This window comes from Maylandia zebra, linkage group LG14 (genome assembly GCF_041146795.1).
Source record: "Maylandia zebra isolate NMK-2024a linkage group LG14, Mzebra_GT3a, whole genome shotgun sequence".
Taxonomy (NCBI): Eukaryota; Metazoa; Chordata; class Actinopteri; order Cichliformes; family Cichlidae; genus Maylandia; species Maylandia zebra.
Genome location: NC_135180.1, coordinates 25651631 through 25666981, shown reverse-complemented (window position 1 = coordinate 25666981; position 15351 = coordinate 25651631). Strand labels below are relative to the sequence as shown.

Below are 15351 nucleotides of genomic sequence, written 5' to 3'. Positions count from 1 at the left end.
ACAAATCAGGTCGATTTCTAGCTAACCAGCTAAAAATAAATAAAGAAAAAACAACTATATGTGCTGCTAAAGATTTATCGGGGAACATAATATATGATCCTGGAAGAATAAACAACATTTTTAGGGATTTCTATGAAACTTTATACTCACCACAAATAAACCCATCTAAAAATGAAATTGATCTGTTTCTTGACAACGTAACTCTTCCAAAATTACTAGATAGTCAAGCAATGGAACTGGATTCGCCACTGACGCCAAGTGAACTCCAGGAAGCCCTGATAAGTATGCCCAATAATAAGGCTCCAGGTCCAGACGGCTTCCCTGCAGAATTCTACAAAGAATTCTGGATAATTTTGGCACCAGTATTCCACGGCATGTTGCAGGAAATCGAGGAAAATGGCAGACTACCACCAAATATGAATTCTGCCAACATTAGTCTCCTGCTAAAACCAGGCAAAGACCCTTTATTTCCCTCAAGCTATCGTCCAATTTCTCTTTTAAATGTAGACCTTAAAATAATCTGCAAAGCTCTCTCAAAGAGATTAGAGAAAATGACCCCCCTCTTAATTCATCCTGACCAAACTGGTTTCATAAAAGGTCGGCACTCCTCAACAAACACTCGTAGATTACTTAATTTAATAGACTACTCATACGATAAAAACATCGAAACCATAATATTATCTCTAGATGCAGAAAAAGCATTTGACAGAGTTAACTGGAAATTGTTATTCGCAACTTTACACAAATTTGGTTTTGGAAACTCTTTCATAAACTGGATAAGAATACTATACAATTCCCCAACAGCTCGTATCAGAACAAATGACCAGACATCCTCCAGCTTCTATCTCCTGAGGGGCACCAGACAGGGATGCCCACTCTCCCCTTCACTTTTTGCAATTTTTATCGAACCTCTAGCAGCAGCATTTAGACAGGCTACAACAATTAAGGGCATAAAATGTAAGAACATAGAACATAAAATCAGTCTCTATGCGGATGATGTGTTGCTTTTTCTGCAAAACACACAAACCAACCTCTCTGAGGTAATTACTTTAATAAACTGGTTTTCAAGAGTTTCAGATTATTCAATTAAATGGCCAAAATCTACAGTTCTCCCCATTAACTGCTCCTTCCATAATTCTTCCTCTGCCCCACTGCAATCCGGAAATATTAAATATTTAGGTATTAATGTCTCTCCTAAGCGTTCAGACTTAACTAAATTAAACCACATCCCACTTCTAAAGAAAGTAGAAGGCGATCTGACTAGATGGAAATCTTTACCCATATCACTTATGGGAAGGGTCGCCACTATAAAAATGATGATCTTGCCAAAAATAAATTACTTATTTTTGATGATCCCTAACAAACCATCACAAGATTGGTTCAGATCTCTGGATTCATATATTTCCAAATTCCTTTGGAAAGATAAACCCCCGCGTATCAGCTTAAAAACGCTACAAAGAACCAAGGATAGAGGAGGATTAGATCTGCCTAATTTTCACCAATACTTCTTAGCCAACAGCCTTCAGTTCATCTCAGAATGGTTAAAACATACCTTCTTAGTTGAGCCCTGGCTAGATGTTGAACAGGCACTATGCAAGGATCTAGAGATTTCAGACCTACCATTTATTAGCTCAAACATCAAAAGACATGAATGCTTTAAAAGTATCAACATCAGCTTTTCTCTGACAGCATGGTGGGAGTTTCTAAAAATAACGGAGTCTTCATTAATCCCATGCAAACGTACACCTATCTGGAATAACCCTGACATATTACAAAACAATAATATGATTAATTTCCCAGAATGGAGTTGTAAAGGAATTAAATACTTAGAACATATATTAGAGGGAACAGAATTTATTCCATTTGACAGACTAGTTGCACAATATGGGATCAACAAGACAAGATTTTTAGAATATCAACAAATTAAATCCATAGTAAAAAAGAAATTTAACCTCAGTCAAGTTGAATTACAAACACCACTAAGTGCGGCACATTTTCTTACTCTTAAATCCCCCAAATTATTATCTAAAATATACAGAACACTTTCTAAATTAGATGAATCAATATCCCTTCCTATTGCAAAGTGGGAAGCAGATTTATCAGTCAGCTTAGACCAAAACTTCTGGTCTCAGATTTGCTTAAAAACCTTTAAATTAATTAAAAATCCCAGTCTGCAATTAATACAATACAAAATACTACATAGAGTGCACTATACAGGTCATCGGATGTTCAAGATGGGCTTTACATCTTCCAACAACTGCTCACACTGTCAAGGCAATACACCAGACAATTACATCCACGCTCTTTGGTTCTGTCCACCAGTGCAAAAGTTTTGGCGCGAGATATGTGAAGACTTATCAAAGTGTCTGAAATGTAACATTCCAACCTCCCCCTTAGTGTGTTTACTGGGCAGCTTAGATAATGTCACTTCAGAAAAGAATATAGCCCATATGATTTTCACTGCCCTATGCATAGCCAAGAAAACAGTCCTCATGAACTGGAAAAATAAAAATAATCTTAATTCTAACCAATATAGAAATTACCTATTAGATTACATTAGTCTTGATACAGCCTCTGCCACCACATCAGATCAATTGCTCTGGACTCCTTTTATCAGCTCCATCACCTAGTGGGGGTGGGGGGTCATAATTTGGTCCCACCTTCACTGTTGTGATTGGTGTGGGGGTAGGGACAGGCTTAGGGCGTCGGGGGGTTCCCCGGAGGCATCTTCCTTGGGGGGCTCAACCCGGGGTAGCGGTCATGTCCGGTTGGGGGCTCTGTTGGCTCTCAGGTGACTGTTTCCTCGCGGCTGCGTGCAGCGGGGCTAGGGGAGGGTCTGCGCTGACGGACGTGGGTTACTGACCTGGTAGCCTGGCTGGCCCTGGGTGGGTCCGGGATGGGCGTGAGGTTCTGGGGGCGCTCCGTCTCTGGGCTGTGGCCCGGGCCGGGCCTCGGGGGCTTGGATCCTGGTTGGTGTGTTGCCGGGGTTGTGGGCGGGTGGGTGCATGGGGGCCCGGCCCTGGAGCAGGGTGCCGCCGGTGCGTCGAACCACCTGGGGGGCTCTTCAACTGGTGGGGGAGATGGTCACATCTTGCAGGAGCTTTCCTCTCTTCAGGAACTCTCTCTGCAGGAGGGGGAGATACAGGATAGGTGGAGGAAGATCTCAGCCTGGGCGTTTATTGTCTTATGTAGTCTGGAAGATGAGTGGATGGTGGGGTGGGTGCAGTTTTCTCTGTGGTGGGGTTGGGTGGACTGTCCCGGGCTGTGTGGGGCCGGGAGGCGCTGCTGCACTGGGCCCCGGTCTGGATGGACCTGGGCCCCCTTTCCCTGGCGGGTCGCGGAGTGTGGGAGTGCCTACTGGGGTCAGCGGGGGAGCTGGCCCCAGGGAGGGGTTACCTGCCCCTCCCTTCCTTCCCTCCCCATCTCCAGCTGCCTCTCTCTTCCCGCTCCACCACAACCACCCACACATGCAGGACCTTGGAGTAGGGGTATGTCACCAGGGTGCAGAGGAGGCTACCCCCCCCCCCCCCCCCCCCCTGTCCCCTTCTGGCTGCCTCTGCCTCAATTTTATCCCACAACTTAGACATTCACATTATTCACACTCTCATTACACATACATATAGGATCTTGGGGGTGGGCACAATCACGGAGTCCAAATTACCATCAGGGTGTACACCTCACCCCTGGCGTCGTTGCCCACCTCTCAGTTTTAAATACACTTAGACATTGAGGGCTATCAGGAGGGACTATGCGCTTACCTGCTGCTCCTTGGCAGGTAGCTCCATGCCCTCCTGGGTTTTAATTGCACCTTAGAACACACATGCATCAACACTACAATGAGCGGGTGGAGGGAGGTTTGGAGTCTTCTCTCACCCCCATTCTCTGCGACCTGCTGGAGCGGGGGGGCTAGGAGGAGGAGTTGGCCGTCCGACTGCGGTCTGGAGTGTGGGGCCTCCCTGCTGCTGCGGAGTCGGGGCGGTCTGCCTCCCCCCACCGCAGGGAAAAGGGTAACACCACCTGGGTCTGGGTGTAGTTCCCCCCTCCAGGGGCAAGGGTACCTAGACCCGGTTTGTAGAGTACGCTTGGGGAGTGTGATCGTGTGTACAGTGTCTCTTTATGTCTGTCTCCACGTTGGTTGAGTGTGGAGTGAGTGCATATGAGAGCATGAGGGGGGGAATGGATGTTTGTGTCTGTGTGTGCCTGTATGTCTGTGTCTATATGTCAGGTTGGGTATCAGACGCCACCTCTCTGGGGACACCTCAGGCCCTCCAAGGTTTGGAGGCCTATCTCCACCTACCACCACTTCCCCTGCCGGTGGCGGACTCCCTCAGGTGTCGGTGCGTTGGTGGTTCTTTGTGTCTGGGGGTGGGCTTCCAGGTACACACCGGCTCACTCCTTGGCGGCCGCTTATCGGGGCCTGGAGCCTGGGGCTCGCTCGGGCCCCTTCGGGGGTGGGGTGCCCCCGGCCTCTCGGCCTGGGGCTCGGTCACTCAGGCACAGCTGGCGGCCGGCGGAGCTCATGGGCGCGTCACTGCAACTCCCCCTGGCTTCTGCTCCGCGGTTGCTGAGTGAACCCTCATCTGGGACTCTCCTCAGCTCTTACTGGAACAGTGGCGCGGCTACCCCTCTGTTGGTCTTCCATGGTTTCTTGTGTTCTGGGGGCCTCTGGATGTCTGGAGTTTTGATCTCCTCCATACCTGCTTCACACCCTGGAGGACGGGGCTGCGGCCCCCCCACACTCCCTAGCAGATCGTTACATGGAGAAACCTTTGGAATACAAGCGCGCTGATCCACACAGGTATGCACACGGGTGTTCACTGCTCGTAGACCCAAATTACACCTTTCTTGGCTGCTACTTCGAAGCACATCTGTCCTGCGTGCTGCACAACAACATTGAATATTTAGTATTTACTGCTGTTTACACTTAGCTAGATTAATGCGATGGTGTTGTGTTTAGTATGTTGCTTTGTTTGTTTTTTTTTGGTTTTTTTGCTTGTTTTCTATTCTTCTCTCAACAGGTGATCCAGGAGATTTTTTTTTTCTCCCCCCCTTTCTCACTGTCCCTCACCCCTTCTGTTTTTCCTTTCCTTCCTCTTTCTTTCTCCCTTTCCTATCTCTCACTCATGTCTGTCCCGTCTGTAACATCTGGAAATAAAATATAATAAATAATAAAAACAAAGATCGACCAAATGGACCAATACGGCAATGCCACGACTATCCATTTGGCAAAGTAAATCCATTGGGTATCCTTGTTGGTCTTCAGACAACAATTCTGATGGCTAAAGAACCAAATGGGACAGGCGGGGAAAAAAAAAAAAAAAAAAAAAAAAAAAAAAGAGAATCATGCATGAAATGCATACAATATTTTTCGGACTACGAGGCGCACTTAAAATCCTTCTCCCAAAAATCAACAGTGTGCCTTATAATCCAGTGCGCATTATGTATGAATTCTGGTTGTGCTTACTGACCTTGCACAGATTTTATGTGGTACACGGCGCTCAAAGATCTGTCAAAAAATGTTTTAGTACAACTTTGATAAGCTACGAAGGTGCACCGCTTGATGGATTGTCTGAGCATTACGGCTACTATAGTCAGGAACATTGCGGAGTAATCTGCGTCCAAACTGCGCTTCAGGTCCCAAAGTCAAAAGAACAATGTGGCATCACTGAGAGTTAAAAACTGTCTATCAAATGATCAGTGTTGCTGCTTTACCAGGTGTAACAATTAAGATTAACAGCCAGGCATACATGAAAACAGAATTTATTAATGTTCTGATATCAAAAGTTTTTAAGGTAGACTGTTTTCTTAGATTTGGTAAATGTTTAAATATGCAATTGTAACTCTCTGGTGCCACCTTAAAACATGTAGTCGGTAATAGGACATGATGTCGTTGGAAAACAGGAAGTAAGTCTGTGAATTAAGGAGAAGGCATGTGCAGCATGGTGGCCTTAGCCAGATAAATCCAGTGGCATCCACATACATCCTATGCATTTGGTAGCATTGTAGGTATGTATGGACTTGTTTTATATTTTATGTGCATGTATAGACCACTTTCTTTTAAGTAAGTTAATTTTTCTGTAAGTTTAATGATAAAACCAATCTTATGCAGTTTACGCTAGCAATCGCTTATGGAGCTAGTTAAAGGGGAATGACAAACGAATTGGAGGCATTCATTATAGCAAGACTTGTTAAAATCATAATTTGATGTTTGTATTTGAGTTAAAAAGGGAAGTAATTCATATGAACGTTGCATGTTGACATATTAAAAAAACTGGGTTAATATATTTTCATCATTATATATGTACATGGTGAATAAGTACAGTGATTATGCCTTGTACTGTTTGTTACAGTTTCACCTTTCCCTGTGTCAATAAACCTGTGAACTGGGAATCGTGTCATCAGAGTCTTGATGTGGGGAAGGAGTTTAGCTGACTGCCCAACCATAGCAGAGGCAGTACAATTAAACTTACCAGAGTTAGAAGTTAGAAGGAAGTTAGCTCGCTAGTTTCCATCTAAACATGATATACCATGTTTTGAAATTTGTGAAAAAATTTAAACATACAGCGCTGCTATGACTTCCAACATAAATGAAGACAGAAAAATAAACAGCAGTGACGTTTGTAGGGTTAATGAAGTTGGATTAGCTGGTATATAATGATGTGCTAAGTGCTAGCGATCACTTAGCACATCATTATATACCAGCTAGTCCAACTTCGAGACAGTTATGTTAGCATAACATTAGAACAGTTAAGCTGGATGATGAATGCTAACTTTGTTCCACTTGATAAAAATTAATGTGAGGGCTTCCGAAGGTGAGGGACAAATGCAATCGCATGGCAGGATGCTGTAAACAGACCAAACTTCTGTCAGGAGAACACCTCATATAATCCATCCACAATATGAGGCTAGTCATTAATATACTGTAATAACATGGGAATAGAGCAGCTGCGAGAGAATTCAACATTAATGAATCAATGGTACGGAAGTGGAGGACGCAAGAAGAATGACTTGAGTAAAGTTTGACCTATCTGACTGTTTTGCTTAATGCCCCTTTTAATTTGGTGCACGTTACGTATGAAAACAGACCCGTTCATCGACAGTGTGCCTTATAGTCAGAAAAATTCTGTCATGGTGAATTGGGTTAAAGGACTCAGGTGCGAGACTCCTTGCAGAGTGACAGTGAATTTATTCACAGTGAAAAAATAAGGCAACAGTTCGAGTCTGTAATCCAAAAAGGGCAGTGCAGTGATACGGTGGCTTCTCCCTGTGGTGACAGTGCAGTGACAACCCAAAACAACTCCTTGTGCCCGCTCCTCCTTCGATCCCTGGATCCTGGAGGCAGATGAGAAAAACACACGCACGGTAACGAAAAATTTCTCTCTCCTTCACAAACTAGGTATGCTAATCGCGACTACGCTACCCGGTTTAGCTCAACGTTCCAGCGTTGGTTGTGACTCGACTGCACCGTTAAATAGGTCTGCTTCGGATTAGTAGTAGCCGGCGAAGTGATTAAGCACAGGTGCGACGATTCCAGCTCAGGATACTCCCCCCGGGTCAGCTGCTGTTCCGTGCCACGGCTTCCGGAAGTACACGTTCCAGCATACAAACACACATGCACAGGATGGAGAGGAGAGCACCACAAAGTACACACAAACACAACAAAAATTGGCAAGGCGACCGATGAGGACCGTCTAGCCGTGACAAATACGGTACATGGAAAACGCAAACCAGCGATTGTCATCTTTTAGACTGTGCTGCACACTAAATTTTAACAATGGATACACATAGAGGCTTCTTGAAAATTAAAACAAACAAGATAGAGAATTATAGATACTCTTACTGATTTTACCTTCATTTGCATATTATTCAAATCAAAACCTTCCCGAGTTTTACAGAACAATATAAAAGCATGTCATGATGAATGTGTGAATGACTCAATAACCTTTAGCTATCACTAACTTGGTATGGTTTCTTGTTTGAATAAGTGATTAAAATGCATCAAAAAGGAGAAGTAGTTTCTATAAAGACAGTATCAATTGGAGTGTATCCTGCTGACAGCTTCTTTCTATTCTGACAGGATGGTGACAAACTAATTATGTACAAATGATCAAATTAAAATCCCATTTTACCACATTCATTTTTCAGAGTGAATTTGGTGCCTTCTTCCCCATCATGTATTTCTTTGTATTCTTCTCAGGTTTCATTAAGATTATATAACATTTGGGTATGAAGATGCAAATTAGCAGTCCAAAACTGGAAGCAAGTATGGCAAAAATTTCTACAGCAACACTGAACTTCCCTGGGGAGCTGACATATGATGGGACAAATGTAATCCATACTGCACAGAATATCAGCATGCTGAAAGTGATAAACTTGGCTTCGTTGAAATTATCGGGTAGCTTTCGAGCTAAAAATGCAAAAATAAAACATAAAATAGCCAGAAGTCCTATATAACCAAGCACAGCCCAAAAGCCCACAACTGAGCCAAGAGCACACTCCAATGTGATCTTGTCTTTGATTTCCTTAAAATTCTTAAATGGAAAAGGAGGAGAAGTTTTTAACCAAATGATACATATGTTAACTTGTATAAGAGTAAATGCTGTAACACAGAGTCTCTGCTGTGTCTGCCCAAACCATTTTTTAACATTACTACCTGGACGTGTAGCTCTGAAGGCCATTAAAACAACCATAGTTTTTCCCAGAAGACAAGAGATACAGAGGACAAAGGTGATGCCAAATGCTACATGGCGGAACATGCAGGACCAATCAGAGGGCTGACCAATGAAGGTCAGAGAACACAGGAAGCACAGAATTAAGGAGAAGAGCAGCAGGAAGCTCAGTTCAGAGTTGTTTGCCCTGACAATAGGAGTTTTCCTGTACTTGAAGAAAATAAGTATCACACCAATTGTCATGCATGCCCCAAATAAAGATGCTGCAGTCAGCAGTGCACCCATAATGTCTTCATATGATAGAAATACCACTTCCTTCTTTATACAGGCATCTCTTCTTTCATTTGACCAAAACTCAGGGAGACATCTCACACAGGTGATAGAATCTGGAAATTAATATTGAAGCAGATGTTACATTTACTCAGTACAGTTTTGTATGCCTCTGCCATGATATATTCAACTGGTGCTTTAGAATTAGAAGTTGAAAAACAACATTATTATTGAATGACTGCTACACTGTTTTGTGATCATCAGAGAATATGATGGGTACTCTTTTCCCCAGCATTATAAAGGAGTATGCATATATATATATATATATATATATATATATAGAGAGAGAGAGAGAGAGAGATCCAAGAAAGAGGAGGAAGAGGAGGAACCATCGTAGAAGAATAGGCCCCTACACGATATGTATGATGGCAAACAGAGGAAGTGGCTGACATCCAGAAATTCTACCAGTGCCTGGAAAAAGCTGGATTGAAAGACAGTACAGAGGCACTAACCATGGCAGCAGAGGAACAAGCTCTGAGCACAAGATCCATAGAGGCTGGGGTCTATCACACCAGGCAAGACCCCAGGTGCAAGTTGTAAAGATGCTCCTGAGACAATCCAGCACATAACAGCATGATGCATGTTGCTAGCTGGCAGGGCATACATGGAACGCAGTAACCAAGTGGCTGGCATAATATACAGAAACATCTGTGCCGAGTATGGTCTGCAAGTCCCAAGGTCAAATTGGGAGAAACCCCCTCGAGAATGACCGAGTTAAGATTCTGTGGGGCTTTTAGATACAGATGGACAAAATGGAGATGGCTAACCAACCTGACATTGTAGTGGTAGACAAGCAGAAGAAGACAGCTGTAGTCATAGACATAGCGTGCTGATAGCACTACATGTTATACACCCCCCTTGGTTGATGATGTTGTTAATTCTATGTTGTCACCTGCTCCTCTATTCTGGACACAGTGGCCCCAGTAAAGTTGAAAAGTCCCAGATCTTCATCTTAACCTTAGTTAAATGACTCTATATAAGCCTTGCGATGTGTCTTTCGTCCATCTGAGAGGAATTGTAAAAAAGACAATCTTCAAGTATCCCTTGACACTCTACGCAGGAACCGTTCTATATACCAGGACTCTGTTAAGACAGCTATAGCATTTTTCCTGTTGGATATTATTATAACTAATAGTCATAACCCCCGAATCCTGTTCAAGATCTTTAACTCTGTGATCGATCCTTGTCCTGGAATGTTGGATTTGGCCTCCCCAGCTCTCTGTGAGCAATTTTTAAATAATTTTACAAGAAAAATTGTATTGTTATGGGCCTCACTTTTACACCCTTCTGTGGTGAATCCTCTTCCTACTTCAAGATTTCTGTCGACTTTTTATCAGTTTGAGCCAATCCCACTCTCCAACCTCAAGAGATTAATTGAACAGCTGAGAAGTTCAAATTCTGTACATGACATTCTCCCCTCCTGCATTATTAAGGATGGTTTTGATGTAATGGGGCCTTACATTCTATCTTTGATGGACCTATCAGTACTGGTGGGCTGTCTCCCAACTGCTTTTAAACACACAATAGTGCAACCTGTTCTAAAAAAAAACCCAGCCTTGACCACAATGAACTTGCGAACTATAGACCGATCTCCAAACTCCCGTTCTTATTTAAAGTTTTAGAGAAAATTGTCTTTTTGCAACTACAGGCCTACTTAAACACAAATATTGGTGACAAATTTCAGTCTGGTTTTAAACTACGCTACAGTACTGAAACAGCTCTGCTGAGGGTCTTCTACAATCTTCTTTTAATTACTGACTCAGGTTGCCCTGCTTTTTTAATTTTATTGGACTTGTCTTTAGCTTTTGACATGGTGGACCATAATATTCTTTTAAAGAAGCTAGAATATGCTTTAGGCATTAAGGGTTCTGCCCTTAACTGGTTTAAGGTCTTTTTCTGTGAAGATGGGATGTTATTCATCCACCATGGCTCCTCTTTGTTGTGGCCCCAGGGGTCTGTGCTGGGCTCTTTGTTGTTTTCTTTGTACCTGCTATCTCTGGGCTCTATTTTTGATATAAAATCGCTTACCACTATTATGCTGACGACATTCAAATTTATTTTCAATTGACTGATGATTTGTCATTTTCACTGGACTGCTTGTTAGATTGCATGAAAGAGGTCAAAGATTGAGTGTCAGCCAATTTTCTTATTTTGAATGAAAGGAAAACTGAGATTGTGGTGTTTGATAGTCATATCCCTCAGGACTAGTTAGCCTTTCTATTTGGGCCACTTGCCATCTTCCTCTCTGACACTGTAAGCAATCTAGGTGTTTTCCTGGACAGTTCATTTAAGCTCGATAAACAAGTGTCCCCAGTAGTCAAATCTGGCTTTTATCAATTGCGCCAAATCGCTAAAGCCAAACATTTTATACCGTGCAACAATCTTGAAAAACTTAAACACATTTTTGTGACTTCCAGATTAAACTACTGCAATTCCCTTTACTTTGGTCTTCAATCCGTACACCTTCATAGACTTCAGCTTGTTCAAAATGCTGGGGCTCGTCTCCAACCTGAACCCAAAAATTTGCTTCCATTGCTCCAGTTCTTGCTGACTTACATTGGCTACCCATCAAATATCGTATTGATTTTAAAATCTTGTTGCTTACCTTTAAAATTTTAAATAATGTTGCTCCTAGCAATCTTGCCGACCTTCTTAGCTTGTATACTCAAGCATTAAGATCATCTGGTCAACTACTCCTGGTCCAACCTAGGTCCTGCCTAAAGACCAGGGGCGATGGTGCTTTTGTCTCAGCTGCCTCTGGAATAGTCTTCCTGTTACTATTCGTGCCTTGGACTCTGTTCAATCTTTCAAAACATGGTTGAAAACGTACCTAATTAATTTGGCATTCCCCACTAGCTAATGCTCTTATCTAATCTATTTTAACCTTTTACTGCATTATTCCTGATTCTCCTAGATAATATTTTATATTTTGAATTGACCCTATCTCTGAACTGAGGCCCGATATCTATTTTATTTTGCCCACACTCCTGGTTTAATTAGTGCTTCCTGTCTGTTAGTATTAGTACTGGTGCTTGTTTTGTACTTGTTTTGTTTTGTTAATGTTTTATATCAATGATTTATTGCATTATTGTGAAGCACTTTGGTCTACCTTTGGTTTTAAATGTGCTATATAAATAAAATTGTATTGTATTGCATTGTAAGGAACATGAGAAACTGGACCAAGGTATCAGAGAAGAGCTCAAGAAGATGTGGAGGGTGAAGGTAACAGTGGTCCCAGTGGTAATCGGAGTGTTAGGTGCAGTGACTCCCAAGCTAGGTGAGTGGCTCCAGCAGATGCCAGGAACAACATCCGAGATCTCTGTCCAGAAGACCGCAGTCCTAAGAACAGCAAAGATACTGCGCAGGACTCTCAAGCCCCACACGTCCTGTAGAGGACCCGAACTTGAAGCATAGACCACCCACAGGGGAAGGAGGTAGCACGAAGTTGGACTAGCTGGTATATAAGGTAGCACGTTTTATTACAGCTCAGTACTAAAGTGGTAATAGTAGGGTAGTAATTCAGTAGTAATTCAGCAGTTATTACTTGGAAACTGCCCTGTTAACCTACTATTACCACTCTATTACTGAGCTGTATTTCTACAGTATTACACCTAATTTTTGAGCCCTTATGATTCAATAACATAAATTCCAGCATAATATTACTTTACTGTAATCAGTGTTGCTACAATGATAATACTTTGATGTTATGTGGTTATCAATTTATAACCAAGCTGTAATAGAAAGTGCAAGGAGATATACTAATCTGTGGCAATGAGTTAAATATTTTCAAATATTTTAATCAGGCATTCTAGATGGAGGTTATCTCTGCATGAAAACATTAATCAAAATGATTAAATAGCTCTTGTATGGCCTTCCTACATATGTAGCATTGCTTTGCAACACACCAAAGTTAAAATGAAATATAACCACACCTGTAACGTTGCTGATTTCTCCCTCTGCACATCTTATACAGTCATAGCAGCAAACAGGCCTTCCTTTCTGGAGAACTTTGCGTGTTCCTGGGGGACATTTCTCACTGCAAACTGACACAGGAACCTGGATAATCAATAAATTTTAAATGTGTATAGACATAGAAAAAAATGTCTCTTTGATGTTCTTAGTCAAAAAAGCCCCTCTTAATCTTGATGCATCAAAACCAAAATAAACAAAGTATGTAAATATGTATAAAATGAAAAAAAGAACAAAAACATAAAAACAATGAAATTGTACGATAGCTTACCTGCTTTGAGTTTCTTGCCCAAATTAAATACTTGTTTTGCAGATTTAGCTGTTTTTCTTGAACTAATGATGGATTATACAGACCAACTGTTACAAACTCCACAACACTGTTTTCTCTTGACTGCCAGTATAATGTCATACTTTGCTGCTGGATCTCCATTCTCATCAAAGTGAACCTCATCTCCTTCCTTAGTTGTGAAATGGATCTTTCGTATGTGTTGCAGAACCTAAGAAATATGTTATGACTCAATTTATTGCGTGACAAAGATTTTGCACACCTACTGACTGAAAAATATACAGAAGAACTGCAAAATGAAGTTCTTGAAAATATTTTTAACTAAAATATCTTTTTAATAATGTATCTTAATGTGAACATTGTAATGTAAATTACTAAAAATCTCACCGTGAATGGATCTAGCTGCACATTTTTGTTACATGTTTTATTACAGCTGAGGATATTGTGAAGTGCATGGGCCACTGCATACACTCCTTTGTAGACATTGTTAAAGAGAGGCATGAGAGACATGTCAATGAAGCTATTTTGAACTCCAGTCATATCTTCATGTCCAGTACACTCTCTCTGAATGTCTGATGATGACTTCAACTCCTTAAACTTACAACTAAATAATGTCTCCCAGAACTCAGTAAACAGTTCATTGTTTGATGAATTCAGCGGCTTCTCATTCAGTACGAACTCTCTCAGGCCAGTGACATGTGCTTTAGGAATGGAAAGACCTATGGCACCATCCAGTATGTGATGTGTGTCCATTTCTGCAGTTCGTGAATCAAATATCCAAGTCTCACTGCCTATCCACTGATACCCAGACAAGTTATGGTATGAAAACTCTCGTAGCAGCACATGAAAATCTGCACGGGCAAGGAATGTAACAATCACCTTGGAGGTTGAAGCCTTTATAATGTCAATTATCCTTTGTATCTTGGCAGATGGATCTGTTCTAAAGAAAGATACTGAATACTCCAGACAGATGCCCAGCTGCTGTGCAGTTTCTGTGAATGTGGCCATGCCATTATTTCCATAATCACTGTTGGTTCTGATAGCTCCAACCCAAGTCCATCCAAAATACTTGACCAAATGGGCCAGGGCTCTGCTCTGGTAGTAGTCACTGGGTATTGTTCTGAGGAAGGATGGGTACTTGGTTTTGTCACTGAGACAAGCACATGTAGCAAAGTAGCTGATCTAGAATAAAAAATGAAAAACTTATAAATGAAAAAGACACAAGATGAAAAAAAAATGAAATGGTTAAAAATAAAAGATTCTGTATTACTGTAAAAATACAAAAATGACAATTCCCCTCAGTACTGAGTACATAAAATGTACCAGGCAAAGCTTTGATCTAAGAAAATAAAATATTTTTAAAAGTATTCAAAGATTTAAAAAAAAGATTAAATATATAAAATACCCACCACTGGTATAAAAAAAGGTCCGATGACAGTAGATACTGCTCTGGTTGTAGAAGAAGAGGTCGCTCCTATAATGGCCTGCACATGTGCAGGTCTGGTACACGGTGTCTTTGACGGTACAGACACAATTTCATTACCATTAGCTAAAGCCAGGGTAACTCCTGCACTTCTGGCATCAGATCCACAATCATCATAGATTTTATAGCCCAGAGTGACTACCGGCAGTAGGTCTGTGCTGTTATTAATTTCCTCAATGGCAAAAAGCATAGCCTGGGCAAACTGCAAATCTCTGAAATTTAAACTTAATTGAGACAAACATTTAGGAATAATTAGCATTGCATTGTGTTCCTTAAAACAGACACAAATATTTATGGATTAATGTTTAAATAGAAACAAAACCATTTCGTGTGAAAAGGACTTTAAACAACTGAGAAAATCAAAATACATTTTACTCTTCTTTTGATTCCCAACAGATTCCTTAAATGTAAATGGATTTGTATCTTGTCATTTACCTGATACATTGTAGTGCCAGAGGTTTGATCATGTAGGTATCTGTTCTGTCTTTCCAGCTTGCGTGAAAAGAGAACACCCCACCCAGTATAATATCTCCATTCTTAGATAGCAGTGGTTTCTCAGGATCTCCTCTACGCCTGCACACTGGCTCCTCAGCAGAAGAGGCAGATGCCACTAA

The 15351-nt window shown here is 41.6% G+C and overlaps 1 pseudogene; it reads right to left on the bottom strand.

Annotated features, from left to right (window-relative positions):
• Positions 1 to 8141: 8141 nt before the first annotated feature.
• LOC101468846 (extracellular calcium-sensing receptor-like) lies at positions 8142 to 15351 on the bottom strand (annotated as a pseudogene).